A 12,247-nucleotide genomic window follows, 5' to 3' on the forward strand; every position below is an offset into this window, starting at 1 on the left:
AGGTGGTGGGTAGTGGATGAGGGCAGCTTCCGGGACTGTGAGCGTTCTCATTTTGACCCCAGTTAACAAGGAAGCATTGAGGCTTTATGGCTACAAGCCTGGGCTCTGGGGCCAGACCACCATTTAGCAACTGTGTAACTCTGGGCAAGTCACTTAACCATCCTGTGCCTCCATTTCCTCATCTGTAAAATGGGGATGCTCACGGCACCTGCCTCCTACGGTCCTTCTGTGAATAAATGAGTCAGTGCTTGTGAAGGGCCTAGGCCAGGGGCGGGGGCAGTGTTGCCTGTTGCTCTGGTCACCGTCTGTGCAAAGCTCTTAAACAAGTCCACAACAACCATGAAATCCTTTGCCAAATTTTGGGAGAACCAAGCATGCATTTCTCTGGGGAAAAGGTCTGTGGCCTCTGAGCAGATCTCCAAGAGGACCTGAGACCTCTTTCCCCCAAGTTAAGAACCACGACATGCTCTTAAGACCTCAGCCTCCCAGAAAGAGGGTGGGCCAGGACTGCCAAAATTCCTCCTCCCTGACCAGCTGGCAATACCATGGCACCCCACACGCCCCCACAGACCTCCCGCTCCTCGTCTCCAAGCAAGCCCTCCCTGGCCTCCTGAACGCCTTCCCAACTGCACCAACGTCTTTGTTCTGCCTTCATACCCCTATCCTCCCTGCCTCCTGACCTGTGAGGAAATACTCTTGAGGCCAACCTGGTACCATCCCCTTCCCACCTCTTCTAGAACTTCCCTTCGCTCCTTTCCTTTTCTCTCCCGAGCCTTTAAGTCTACTCAGATCCTAAAAAAAAAACCCAATCCTATGTGCTCCTCTCCTCCCAAACTGTGTAAAGGTCACCTGGCCCCTCATCTGTGCAATCAACTCTGAGGATGGGCTTATTGTGAGTCAGGTCCTCGGGATGAATCCTAACACGGGGGTATTTAAGCAGAAGCCTGTAAGACAGGGAGGAGTTGGAAATCACTGCAGGCAAAGGGCACAGCAAGGACGAAGCTGAGGAGGAGGAACAAGGTTGGTGCTGAAGGAGGCAAGGTGAAAGGCAGGAGATGAGGTCAAGGAGGTAAGCCCAGGCCAGGCTGCAGCAGCTCTGTCGGGGCAGGTGAGGGCTAGACATTTACCTGAGCAAACTAGGGAGCCACGAGGGTAGCAGGATATATATTTTTTTATCTGTCTTCCCGCCTTCCTGCCTTCCATCCATCCGTCCATGAAGCCACTCTTCCCCGTCTCATGGCTCCTCACCACATTCCAGTCTGGCTCCCGCCCCTACCTACCCATCAAACCCGGGACATCTCTGCTTCCAGAACGGCCGCATCCAACCCAAGAAGTGCAACCTCAAGTCCATATAAGCGAAGATCTTTCTAGAAACTCCCCCATTTTGTTCCCAAGACACTGACCATGTTCCTAAGAACTTCCTCCCCCCCCCCCGCCCCCCCCGCTCCTCTGTTTTGGCCAAAGAAGCTCTGCCCTCCATGTGGGCAGCCACCTACTTTGGTTCTCAGCCCTCTCCTGTCCTCTCCCTGGGGAATCGTCTCCATCCCTGGAGCTTCAGTCGTCACTTGGTGTCACCAACTCTCACTTGGGACCCCTACAGCTCATTCATCCCTTCTCCATCTCTCTCCTCTCTGCATCCCTCCACCAGCCGAGAGGGTGTCAGAGCTCTAGTCTCTGAGGTTTGTGCTCGCCAAACCACAGGCACCTCTACCACTTCTCAAGAAAGGCAGCTGCATCCACCCAGTTGCTCAGGCCAATGACCTTGAATCATCCTGGAGTTCCTCTTTCTCTTACCTCCCACCAACAAAACCATAGCACCCCAGACCCCAGCCAGCCCCAATGTCCTGGGCCCTCCTTCCCCCATGAAGCTTCAGCTGTCCTTTGTGTAAAGCACCCCAAGCTTCTCTCTACTGGGAATGGCCTGGAGTCCAAAGCCTGTCCCCAGAAGCACCCTCCTCCAGGAAGCTTGCCTTGATGCCCCCAACATACCCCAGAAGTCTTGTTTCCTCCCAGCCTCCACCAGCCTCTACCAGCCCAGCAGACTAAGATACTGATCTCCCCTTGCAGGGAGGATGGGTGTGTTCTTGGCTTACCTCCCTCCCCTGTCCCTGAGGGCAGAGCTCTGACGACAGGAACACTAGAGGCCTGCTATGTGGGTCTGAATTAACAAGTAGGATATGTCTGGATTTAAGTCCTCCACTTTGCTAGCAGCTAGCTGTGTGACCTTGGACAAGTCACTTCACTTCTCTCTGCCTCTAAAACAGGGAGGTAGGTGGTGGTGACCTGGGGGTCTGGCCTGTGGGAAAATTTTAAGCAAACCATGATGACTGTACCCCATGGACAACACAGTTGGGTGAAGCAACAGACGAGACACACAACTAGCAACATGGAACCTAAAAGCCAGGAGCTGGCCGAAAAAGACCCAGAATGAGAAATAAAGCAAACAATGTGTCAGGGCACAGTCGAATAAGGAGATACACCTTAAATAGGAGAGGAGGTTACCTAGGGAGGCAAGGGAAGGGAATGGGAATAAAAGGGAATTTTATACACACATAAATATATACAAGTGTATATGTGAACGTTCTGAATCTTGACGGGAGTATGGGTTATACAGATGGCCATGCTTGTCAAGACTCATGGAAATGCACGCTTAAACTGCACATTTTATTGTAGTATAATAAACTGTGCTTCCATGAGAGGATTGGGGGGAAATACATATATACATAGAAAACTTTCTGTTAAAAGGGGTGTGTACACAAAAGTGGGAGGTCATTGGCACAAACTGGGGACAGAAGTAAGGCCTCCGTGGCAAGAGCTTGTCAAGCCGAAGGGATCCTGGCATGAGAGGATAAAGAGCTAAGGGCTCTTCCAGCAGGTCCCCCCTCACCTAGCCCGGAGGGCTCAGTGTTCGAGGATGGGTGAGATGCCATGAAGGGCAGGAGGGAGGTGACAGTACAGCAAACTGTCACAACCATTCCTTGAGGCAGGAGCTGTGGGCCTCCGCCTGACAGCACTGCAGAGTGGACAACAGGTAACACCCATCTCTGGAAAGGGGGCTCTGGGGAGCTTCGACTTGCGGACATCCTGGGGGAACGGGCTACTCTTTGCCTCCAAGCTGCGGAGATCACCAGGGGCTCCCTCCAGGGCCCCCAGGGTCATTAACAAGGGTCCCACAGCCACAGGTATTCCCACCCTCCCAAGGGTGCCAGGCTGGGACACAGGGGACATAGGAGGCTGGGAGGTGGGTCCCCTACAAGTCAGCAGCCCCTTTCAGTCTCTCCAACTGCGAGAAGCACTTTGAAGGGGAACTACTAAAGGATGGCGTGAACAAGAGGAGGGAATGAAGGCAGCCAAGCCTGGATGCATCAACCCTTTCCTCTGATCCTCTTAATCCTAGAAAGAACACTTGGTTACGCCCCCCTCGGAGTACACACTGAAGTAATATCAACAGTGACAACACTAATGGTGGCTGCCTTCTGAGTCAGGCACTTGCGAAACACTTTTCCACACAGAACCTTATTTAGTTGGTGCAAAGGCTCTCGAAAGAAACATCTATTATCACTCCTGTACTTCCGGTTCTCTAAGGATGCGAGAAGGGAAGTAACCTGCCCCCCAAGTCACAAGGTTAGAAGGAGGAGAAAGGGGACTCAAACCCAGGCATTCGGCTGACCCAGTAATCCCTCACTTCCATGGTCATCACGTCCATCCCCCTGCCACCAGCTCAGCCTCTCTAACTCGCCCCTTACGGGGAGGATTTCTGCACAGAACATCAGAACCTGTGCCTACCCGGCCCACTTTCAGGCGTGAATTCCCAAACCTATGTAATCAAAAACAGCCCCCAGGGTGTGAGGCCTGTGGTGGCCAAGACAGGAACCTGACCAAGGTCCCAAAGAAGAGAACACAGAGATACGAAAACCTGGCCAAAGCTCACTCCCTGCTGCCTCGGTTTCCCCAATCTGTGAAATGGGCGTAATGTCTCCTCCATCACTGAATAGGACGGATCCTGGAGGTAGGAAAACAAATTCTGGACCCCAGAAATAATACTATCCTTAGTAACACTAAAAATACAGTTGAAATGCTAAGATGTCTGGAGTATGCTTAAAAGTATTTCAGCAAAAAAGAAAAAAAAGGTGCTGGGTGCGGGAGTGGGGTAGTGGACCAGAAAATGACTGAAGCTGGCAATGGGCAAGTGGGGGTTGATTATGCTACTCTCTCAACTCTTGGTGGTTACTTTAAAAATTCCACGATAAAAAGTTAAAATCATAATAACTTTATACATATTAAGAATGAATAAAGAACAAATAAGCAAAGTGAACCTTCACTGTGCACCCCTTCAAGCCAGGCCCTGTCTTAAAAAAGCTTTCTGTATATTCAATCATTTAAGCTTCAAAACAACCCCAGGAGGATGAGGAAACTGAGACCCAAAGGGTATTTGATTGCCTGGGTCCTTGCCCTCCATTTAAAATGCCAACATTGATTGCCTAGGGCTTGGGGGAAGGCAAGTAAGGGCTTGGCTATCTGATCTCATGGGAGACTTTGCTAATTCTCATCATCATCATATCATCATCATCATCATCACAGCCACTACCATTTTTTGAGCACCTGCTATATGCCAGGCATTGAACATCTGTGAGCACACCTGAGGTGGGTCTCCTGTCATTCTCATTCTTACAGATGAGGAAACTGAGGCACAGAGCAGGGAAGCCCTGTCTGTTCCCAGGGTCACACCACCGTGCCTGATGCCAGGGTAGGCTGCTATGGGCCTTCTGGTTTAGAATGCCGACACTGTTCCTATGTGCCTTTCAGGGAGACAATGGGGACCTTTCAGAGTGGAGAAGTCAGCCTGGGTCCCATGGGAGAACAGTAATCATAGTGTAAATATAAACAGCGACATCAGTTGCTAGTTCCTGAAAGCCTGCTGCATGTCTGGCTTGGGAGAGCACTGCCTCATTAGGCCCTACAAGGGAGCCATCATGGGCCCATTTTACAGACAAGAAAATTGAGACCCAGAAAAGGGATCACTTGGCTCAGGGTCATGCTGCAATTAAGTGGAAGAGCCAGCATTCTCTCCTATGCCTGGCAAGTTAGGGGGTTCACAGGCCCAGGAGAAAGAACTACAAAGAATGACAGACAACACCACCATAGATTGGCAGGCTATGGGTGTTAGTTCATCCTCACCAACAACCTTTCAAAAGTAGATACTGGGGGGGTCGGCTGAGTGGCTCAGATGGTTAAAAGCTTGCCCAAGAGTGTGAGCTCTGAGCAACAGGGTCGCCGGTTTGATTCCCACATGGGCCAGTGAGCTGCGAACCGAGCTGAGTTGCCAACAGGTAACAGGATGGCTCAGCTGGTGAGAGCATGTGCTCCTAACAGCAAGACTACCTGTTCGATGGTGGGCTACGCCCACCCACAACTAAGACTGAACTCGGCACCTTGAGCTGAGCTGCCGCCCAGGTGCCTCGGGATAGAGCATGAGCTCTTAACAACAAGGCTGCCGGTTCTTCTCCCACATGGGATGGTGGCTACGCTACGCTCACCCGCAACTAACTGAACACAGCACCTTGAGCTGAGAGGCGCAAATGTACTTGGAACTGAGCTTGCTGCGCCCTCCACAACTAAGATTGAAGGACAACGAGTTGGCTGTTCCTCTTCCCCAATTCCCCAACACTGTTCCCCTCCCCAATTCCCCCAATAAAATCTTTAAAAAAAAAAAAAGGCGGTACTGAAATGAACCCATTAAATAGAGGGGGAAATGGAGGCCCAGGGCAAGCAAGCCTCTTGCCTGCAGCCATTCAGCCAGCAAGTGGCAGAGCCTGGATTCAAACCAACAGATGACTTCCTGAGCCTGCATTCTCGACCTCCACAATGCAGGCAAGAACACGATGCAGACCACAGGCAAGCAGAAGAGGCAAGGAGGTCACAAGAGGCAAAGACCCCAGAGCAGACAGGTAGGATGAACTGAACAAGAAGTGGGGAATGACTTCCTTCAAGATGTGACTGCAAAGGGACCACCTCAGACTGAGCAAATGAGAAAGTGCAGGCTCTGAATCCAGCAAACCCACTTCGTTTATCCCACAGGCAGATATGCATTTCCCATTAAGACACGTGGACGCGTGCATTCCAGCTCTTTGCGAAGAAACTTTTGGGAACACCTCCACATCTGCGTGTGCCAATGAGGATTCACCCACACCGCAGAATATCATGCAGCCAAGAAAATGACAGAGGAACCCCTCTGTGTACTGTACAGTAGGGCCTTCCAGGAAGATGAAGTGAAAAAGGGCACGTGCAGAACAACGGGAAGAGCAGGCTACCCTCTATGCACAATAAATACTTCTAATGCTATAAACAAAGATATAAATGTGTACAGAACATCAGGATTGAGGGGTTGCCTCTGGAGAGGCGAGCTGGGGGCCCAGCAATGCCAGGGAGGGTGAAGAGGGAGACTTACTATTTTGAATTTGTCCCATGTGCACATATCACTTAGAAAAAGAGAGGCAGAGACAGAGAGAGAAAGTTGCTTCCTCCTTAGAGCCTTCACAGACCACCCAGACAGAGTTCATCAAATCCCAGCACAGCTAATCCAGCCATGAAAACAACACTTACCTCTAGCCTCCTCCTGGACTGGGTCCCAATTTCATAACTGAGCCCCAGGGCCCTGACACACAGTAGGCCCTCACTGGGAACAATTAAAGAAACAAAGGCACTCTCTCCTGCTTCTCCTGCCAACACATTCCCCACCACCACCATAAATACACAAACTCTCCACAAAACTAATTGTCACCAAACTAGAAATGTCTTAGAAAACATTCTCGCTCTCCCCGCTGGGGGAACTTGCATGTCACTGAGACACAAAGGCTTCAGTCAATGGGGACAAGACTGTAATGATGGTACTCCAGGCAGGGGAGAATTCTAGAAAAGGAATGAGGAGGGATTCCTTGGGGACAATTCAACCAAACATTTCCCATGTCTCTAATGTGCCGCACCCTACACTGGGGAGCCAACTTTCAAGCAGGCCCTCTGTCCTCAAAAGAGAGGGGACCAACTCGGATATGAACAGTGAATACGTGGGAGCAACTCATTCTGATGGGGGAAGCAGTGGTGTAGTTCAGGTAATCTACTGTTTCTACTAACAGTGAGGGTGCCTGGTGGGGGGAAGACCCAAAAGAGACCAAGGCAAGATAACCATGCCCCCATCCCTTTCCCCTGTGGGGTGGGAGAGGGAAAAAGGCAGCCCCTCAGTTGCTTTCCAAGCCCAGGCCGGCTGGAAAGGAATGCCATGTTTTCCTGTTTCCAATTAACTTCCCCCACCAGCAGCCCTCTGCATTCTTGAGACCAGGAGTCAAGACAGCCACAGGGGAGAGCTGGGATGGCTGGCGGGAACTCAGCTGGTGGCTGGACCTGGGTAACCCTCCCCACACCCCAGGACCCCTCCCACCAGGCCCCAGGGCTTGGCACTGATCCCTTGGCCCTTCCACAGACTCTTAGAGGGGAGAAGAAGAAGAAGACCCCACATCCCGAGGGAAGGCCCCAGAGGCCTCTGGGAAGGAAGTCAGCAGGGAGCGGGGTGGGGCATAGGCCTGTCCCTCTTGGGCCTTACTCATGCTTCCCCCCTTAAAAAAAAAAAGAGTTCCTACTTCAGGAAACAGTCAGCCTAGAGAGACCTACAGCCTCCCCGTCCTCTTGCCCACCCAGGAATTATTATTACTTACGCCTATCAACTCAGGGAGGACGATATTTGCGCATTAAGGAGAGGACAGCAGTTGGAGGCAGGGGCTCCCTCAAAATGTTGTCTCCCCAGCTCTGCTGACAACCATGTAGCCCCTCTCCCACCTATCCCCAGCCACAGGACAGACTTCCCCCTAGACTCGGTTTCTTCATCTGTAAAATTGCAAGACCACCTGTGTCACCTACCTCACTGAGTAAGCTGGGCCCTCCCCCAGCCATGCTGCCTCAGCCTAACCCCCAAAGGTTTGCTCAGCACCAGTGAGGGCTGAAGGCTAGGGTCCCAGGTCAGAGAGCCAGAAGGGTGAGTGTCAACAAAGGGGAATTATTTATAGCCAGCCCTCGCCCACCACAGGGAAATCTGTAGATGCCTTTTTGCTATCACCCTAAAATGCCCGGCACCTGATAGTCCTCCCCACCTTACATGACACGCCGCATCCCGTCTGCTGAATAAGAAATAAAAGTAACATGTTTGGATAATACTTTCACCTACCTCAAGGTCAGCTAAGGGAACTGTGATTATCCCCATCTACAGATGAGGAAACTGAGGACTAGGAAGTTAAATGAGCTGCCTAAGGTCACAGAGTAGAACCGGGAGTCTGACACCCAGGCCAAGCAGAGAAATGGCAGGAAAGTTCTCTGCCAGCTGCATCAGGGTCCCATGGAGGGTCACAGGGGAGAGTAACAAGGAAGGTCCCCAACAGCTCAGCTTCCCTTCCTGCAGGAGCTGAGTAGCAAGCCAAGGCAAAATCCCAGCTCAGGTGAAAAAGGAAGATGACAGTGGGGCCACCTCCCTGGTGCCCCCCAGTCAGGCCTGGGGCCTCCCCCCCCCCACCCCCTGACTCACACACCTCCAACTCTCAGCTCTGGCAGGCAAAAGCTCTGCTTTAACCACAGGTGAAATGATCCTGTTCTCAGCCCAGTTTCCAGGTGCTTCTTACCCCTTCCCCAAACCAGCACCATGTGTGTGTATGTGTGTGTGTGTGTGGGTGGGGGGTGATGTTTCTGACAGTTCTGTCCAGGCATTTGAGACCCAGGTCAACTGAAATCAAAGGGACCAAGTGCCAAAGAGGGGTACAGGAGAATCTAACAGTTTTAAACTTGAGAGGGTTACAAATTGGGTCTGCGTGACCCTGGGCAAGCCACTTAACCTCTCTGAACCTCCCTTAGCCTGTCTGTAAAATGGGATTAATAATAGTCCCACCTTCCTACTCCAGTTGTGGCCAGGGTGTAGTGCACTTAGCAGCAGCCAATCCATAAGGCTCCCTGGGTAGGGAGATGTTATTTCTGGCTTCTAAGGAGTGGGGGAGCTCTGCGGGAGAGTGAGGGAGGTCAACAGACCCTTCAGTGTCCCACCTGACATCAGCACATGGGACAGGGATAGTTCCTGAGCTGTCTGTCTGTCACCTGCCAGGTTCTCCCACCACCCCTGAGGTCAGAGTTGACTCAGCCCCCATCCGTACTCCCACCCCAGGTGAAAGCACCCTGAACTTATAAATCTCAGGCCTTGGTGTCTTGGGTGTTTCTACAAACTGTTTCCCTGATAAGCGCCCTCGAAAAGGAGGTGTGAGTAAAGTGCAGCCGCTCAGTACATCCTTGTTATACTATTGGAGGGCTGTGTGACAAAAGGGGCTGATTGTCCGGACTGGAGGCTGGGCAAGGACTGCAGCCCCCCTGTCTTCGGGAACACCGGAGGGCTGGGACCTGTCACCCCGGCCTCCCCGGGAGAGCTGACAAGGCAGGCCTCTGACCCCACCTCCCGGGAAGTTCAGCTGCTCAGAACCACAAAGCAAAACAAAGGGGCGCGGAGAGGAAGGAGCCACTACGGTGCCTTCCAGTCACCGCTGGCGCCCTCGCCCCAGCCAGAGCCCTCCCACGGCTCCTCGCCCGCTTCTCCGCTGGCCGCGGACCAAGGCCTGGGCAGCCCCTGGTCCCTTGTCTCCCCGCGGCCGCCTGTGACAGCAGCCGGAGAGGCAGCCCGAGGGGCAGCCAGGGATGGGAAAACCAGATGGCTCCATCCCTCCTCCCTCCTCCTCCATCCCTCCCTCCGGGTGCCCGCGGCCTGGCCGCCCTCCGCAAGGGCCCGACTCGCCCGGGCTCACCCCAGGGAAAGGGTTGCCTTTGTCTAAAGGTCACCACCCGAGTGCGGTGCCCGGGCTGGGCCTGGTGCCTCCCATTCCCAGGCCGAGGGGGTGGAGATGGGGGGCCGCCCCAAATCCCGGGAGGTGACAGGGGTAAGGCTCACCTCCTTCCTCAACCCCCACCCCCGTAACGGACCCCCTCCGGGACCAGCCAGCCCACGGAGGAGGGGGTCAACTCCTTTCACTGCTAGGGGGTGGGGGACCAAGTCAACTCTTTTCATTGTTTAGGGGCGGTGGGGAGGGGGAGACCGGGTGGCCTCCTTCCGCATCCATCCCTCCACAGCTTGCCAGAGGCCCCGTTTCTCCCCGGCATCCCCAAGAGGCATTTGGGGAGGGGGCGCAGGGGCCGGGCGAGAGGGGGAGATGAAGGCTCGCCGCCTCCGGCCGGGAAATCACCATCCGCTGCCCCATTGCCCTCTTCTTCCCCGAAAGGCGGGGAGCTGGGCGAGAGGAGGGGGCGCAGGGGCCGGGGGAGGGGGTCTCCCCGCCCCTCCCCCAGTGGAACGTTAGGTCTCGTTTTTCCGCCGCTCCATTGTATCCCCGGCAGCCGGCGGGAGGGCCGGGGAGGCACCGGGAGCCGGGTTTGGGCAGGGGAGCCGGGGGTGGGGGGGGGTCCCCGTAGGATCGGGGCGGCAGTGATGGTGGGAGAGACGCGGGGGGTGGGGAGCTGCCGGGGGCGGTGGGCGCCGAGCAAAAAAAGAGGCAGCGGGCGCTGCGCCCCGGTTGGGGGGCTGAGTGTGTGAGTGTCGGGGGGGTGGGTTCGGCCCCGGCTCCGGCTCCCCCCACACACACCCTCGCCGCCAACCCCCACTCCCCCCTCGCTTTTGCGCCCTGTCACAGCCCCGACTCGCAGGTAGAGAGAGTTAAGAGATTTAAAGAGAAATTGCTACATTGTGAGAAACTCACCCTGATGTTTGAGCAGCCGTCGGCGCGGGGTCTCCGAGACGGCCCCGCACGGGCTGCACAGGGAGGACCCAGAAGGGGCCGACCGGCCGGGCCGGTCAACGCACTGCCTGATTGCATGGCGGCCGCCCGGCAGCCTCCGCCGGGCTCCCGCCGCCGCCCCGTGCGGCCCGGGCGCGTCGGCCCCGCGCCCGCTCCGGGAAGGACCCCTCGGGTTTGCAAAAAAAAAATTTTTTTTTAATTAAATGCAAAAGAAAAAAAAAAACCTTTGCAGGTTTTGTGTTCCGCCCCCCCTTCTCCTCCTCCTCCTCCCTCCGCCCTCGCCGGGGGAGGGGCTTGAGGGAGCCCCGCCCCGCGCTGGGCAAACCGGCCCCTGCTCCCGGCGCGGAGTGGCGGGCAGGTCAGCGAATGGGAGGCTGCGAACGGCCGGGGAGGGGACCCTCCATTCCAGCACCGCCCCCTCCCCAGCCCTAGTCGCGGGATTTTGGGGGTGCGCCTTGCCAGGCTCCGGTGGAGTCCTGCCATCGGCTGGATTGACGCTCCGGGTTGGGGGGAAGGTTAAAAGGGATTTCCGCTCTCAGACTCCCGGCCAGGCTGGGGAGGGGTCGCCGTGCGCCTTGGACGTGCCCTCGATTCGGGGGACGGTCGCCGAGCGGGAGGACGTGATGGTTCGAAAAGGTAGCGGGAGACGACGCTTGAGAAAGAGGGGAGGCCCCGCAGGTGAAACCATGAAGGAGCTGGGAGTCGGAACCAAAAGGGTGGAAGGTGGCGGGGATTTGGGGCGACTGGCCGGGACTCCCCTGGCTGGCTTGATCACTCACCCCAGTCGGTCTTTGCCGAGCTGCGCCGGCCCCGCGGAGGGTGCCGGGGGCGCGGGTCAGTCCTGCCGCAGAGCCGCCTAGAGGCTTCTCGGGCCGCGCTGGTGGATTCCCAGAAGTCCCAGGACGCCGCGGTGGTGCTGGGTCAGTTTCCGCCCCACCTGGCCGTGAAAGCCTCGCGGGCGAGACAGAGATTCACGCATTCACTCAGGAAACGCGTGGTGAGAGCCTACTGTGTGCCCTTGGCAGTGCTGAGGGCCCAGCCGGGACTCCGACAGCTGAGGCCTGACCTCCTAGGACGCACAGGCCAGGGGGACTTATAGTCAGGTCTCTTAGTACCTGCTGTCTCCTCGGTGCTTAGAAAAGCGCCATGCACGCAGAAGCCGCTTAATAAATGTATGTTGAGAAAATGAGTGATTGAAACATCTGTATTTTTTAAGCTTTAGCATTTGTCCTCGTGTTCTGGCGGTACTAATATTATTTAAACATTTTTTTCCTTTTTTTAAAATTTGTTAGACTGCAGTGGTTAACAGCCCTGACTCAAACCAGTGAACCCCTGTTTCACATCCTGCTCCTGACACTTCCTTACAGTGTGACCTTGAGCAAATTACTTCACCTCTCTGTGCCTTCATTTCCGCCTCTCTAAATAATAGGCCTCACTTC

General features: G+C 54.9%; 1 protein-coding gene across 1 annotated transcript in view; it reads right to left on the reverse strand.

Moving 5' to 3' along the window:
- BICRA (BRD4 interacting chromatin remodeling complex associated protein) overlaps positions 1-10,945 on the reverse strand; it is a 76,539-nt gene extending 65,594 nt beyond the window's left edge. Inside the window, exon 1 of the mRNA XM_019625201.1 lies at positions 10,770-10,945. The gene's annotated coding sequence lies outside the window, so the exon portion shown is untranslated. The remainder of the gene's footprint in view (positions 1-10,769) is intronic.
- Between the last annotated feature and the right edge of the window lie 1,302 nt (positions 10,946-12,247).

Source organism: Hipposideros armiger, unplaced genomic scaffold (genome assembly GCF_001890085.2).
Source record: "Hipposideros armiger isolate ML-2016 unplaced genomic scaffold, ASM189008v1 scaffold_619, whole genome shotgun sequence".
NCBI classification, from domain to species: Eukaryota; Metazoa; Chordata; class Mammalia; order Chiroptera; family Hipposideridae; genus Hipposideros; species Hipposideros armiger.